The following is a 3,133-nucleotide window of genomic DNA, read 5'->3' on the forward strand; positions in this document are numbered from 1 at the left end:
TGAGCGTGCTTGGTTTTCTTCTTGTTGGCCTTCTTTGCTTTTGCACCATAACCAAGGCCCTCCTTCCCATTGTTTTACCTTTGCTTACTCAAAATATCATCCAAGGAAAGTTTACTTTGGGGAGAGGAGGCCTTAGCAAGTTCATCTTTCAACCTAGCATTTTCCTCAATAACATTTGCATGATCACAAGGAGGAGTAGAGGTACTAGGTATGTCATATGAAGCAAGCCTAATTTGAAGTTGCTCATAGGACTCGGAGAGGAGAGTGAGTTCACTCTTCAAGGCTTTGTGAGCCTTGTCTAGTTCATCTAGATCCTTCACAAGTTTCTCATGATCAACCCCAAATTTGGCCTTTTCCTTGATAAGCACTTTAGTCTTGGCTCTAGCAAGATCTCTAGCTTTAGTGAGCTTATTAATTTCATCTTGAGGATCTTCAAGATTTTCTAGCTTCTCTTCAAGAGAAGCTATAGTTTCTTGTCCTTCCTCAAGGGCATTTTTAAGAGCATAAATCTCAAGAGAGTCTTCTCTTTCTATTTGACATTTTTTCTCAAGAGTATCTTCTAGTTGAGCTAGACGAACCATGAGACTAGAAACATGCTTTTTAGTGTCACCTTTCAAGTTAAGAATGAATTCATCAAAGTCAAGCATTTCTTGTTTCATCTTTAGACTAGCATGATCAACCCCTAGGTCATTAGATATGATAGGCATGGAGGGGTTGGGGGATGATACCTCGGAAGATTTAGCCATGGGGCAACTTTCTTCCTTCAAGTGAATGTCTTCATTGGGAAATTCATTTGGTGATGAAGAGTTGGTGGAGAGAGAAGCAAGATCAACCAATCCATTTGAAGTTTCATCTTCTTCATCATCATCATCATCACCGGAGGTATATTCTTCTTGAGTTGATAGCACAATAGATGTGTCCAAAGATGACCTAGCCATGAAGCAATGTGCATTCTTGATGTGGGGGTTCTCATTGGGGGATTCAAAGAGAGATGAAGAGGGAATATTGGTGGTGGCAATGGCGGCCACTTCCTTTGAGGTTTCTTCTTCATCACTACAACTCTCAATTTCATCGGAGGAATATTCTTCCTCGGTCATGAGTACAATCCTTGAAGGCCTCTTGTCCTTCTTACCCTTGTTGTAGAACTTCTTGTTGGGGGCCTTTGAATCTTTGCCCTTTGATTCTTTGCTCTTGTCCTTGGGAACGAGCCTTCCACCATTAATTTCCCTATGCTCATAGGGGCATGCGGCGATGAAATGGCACCGGTCACCACAATTGTAGCAAGATCTTGTTTTTGGGCCCGAGCCCTTGAATCCGTTTGAGTTGTTTCTCTTGATGTTGTCTTCCTTGGCCTTGGATGGATCAACCCAAAAGGTTTTTGCATGGAATGCCATGTGGTCATTGTAGTGGAATTCCAAATCATCCGGATATGACATACTCCAAGATGTCCTATATGGTTCTTGAGGGTTCTCTTCTTCCACGGAATTGCACACCAAGGCAAGGTTGGATCCTCTTGACATTCCAAGGGCACGGTTGCGAGAATCATGAGAGTTTTGCTCTAGCACCTTGAGAGCTTCCATCTCGTGCACGGCTTGTTGAGATGTGAGAGAGGGATAGCATTCTCTACCGACAAGAGTCTTGACATCAATGGGTTCAAACGGCATCATGCAATCGATGTACTTCTCCTTGATCCAAGTGTCATTGATGTGGGTGGCACCAACAAGTCGGAAGGAATCAGCAACGGTGAGAAGTCTTCCATACATGACTTCATGATCTTCATCCGGTAGCCTCACGAATCCTTCGGCTTTATTCCGAAGAGCATTAAACTTGTTCCTTCTCGTCCTCTCACTTCCAATGCAACTAGCGGCCAAACCTTCCCAAACTTCCTTGGCGGTGGTGAAATGCCGAACACGAGACAAATCCTTTGTCCCCACACTAGTTTGAATCATGTGCAAGGCGGTGTTGTTGAGTTGACTATCAACCGCTTCTCTTCTAGTCAATTTGTCGGGGTTGAAGGGCTTGAAGCCTTCCACGATGATTCTCCAAAGTTCATTGGAGGCACTGCGAACATGAGAGCTAAACTCAAATTGCCAAGTATCGAAATCATTAACGGAAAACTTAGGAGGATCGCCCCAAATGTTTATATGAGGGTATATCGGGAGATAGGAAAGGCGGAGGTACTCGATTGTAGCTCTCACCTCCACTAGTTCCCCTAGGAGATGCAATGGGAGATTTAGTGGTGGTTAAGTCATCACCATTCAAGGGTTTGGTAGATGAGGGTAATACCGAAGCATCTCCCTCTTCTAACTCACCCTTGTCCCTAACCTCTATGGTGGGAGCCATGGGAGGGACCGGAGTCAAAAGCTCGGAAATCATTTTTCTCATGCTTTCCATTTGAGCTTCCATGGAGGACCTCAACGAATTGAAATCATCCATGGTGACCACCTTAGCGGCCCCTTCCGTATGTTCTTCGTCCGGCATACTCTTAGGCGGTTAAGCCCGAAATAAGAGCCGAGGCTCTGATACCAATTGAAAGGATCGTATGCCGCACCTAGAGGGGGGGTGTGAATAGGTTCTACCTAATTTTTAGTTCTTTTTCAATTTAGGCTTGATACAAAGGTAAATTCTCTAGATATGCAACTATGTGAATTTACCTATATGACAAGGTTAACAACTAAGCAAGATATAGCTACGCAACAGAGAGATAAATGATAGAGGTAACCAAGAGTGGAGCACGCGATGACACGGAGATGATTCCCGTAGTTCCCTTCCTTTGCAAGAAGGTACGTCTACGTTTGGAGGAGTGTGGTTGCTACGAAAGCCAAACCAACAGCCACGAAGGCTTCACTCAGATCTCCGGTGAGCAACGCCACGAAGGCCTAGCCCACTTCCACTAAGGGATTTCCTCGAGGCGGAAATCGGGCCTTTACAAGGTTCTTGGGGCACACATCCACAACTGAATTGGAGGCTCCCAAATCTGTAACAACACAACAAATCAACAATAATACATCAACAACAACAACTAGGGATCCAAAGAGGAACACTAGCAAAAGGGCCCTCAAACAAATGAGGGGGAAATGTAAATCGCTTCGGTGAGGATGTAGATCGGTGTCTTCTCCTTCGAATCTCCAAA

The sequence above is a fragment of the Lolium perenne genome, chromosome 4 (genome assembly GCF_019359855.2).
Source record: "Lolium perenne isolate Kyuss_39 chromosome 4, Kyuss_2.0, whole genome shotgun sequence".
NCBI classification, from domain to species: Eukaryota; Viridiplantae; Streptophyta; class Magnoliopsida; order Poales; family Poaceae; genus Lolium; species Lolium perenne.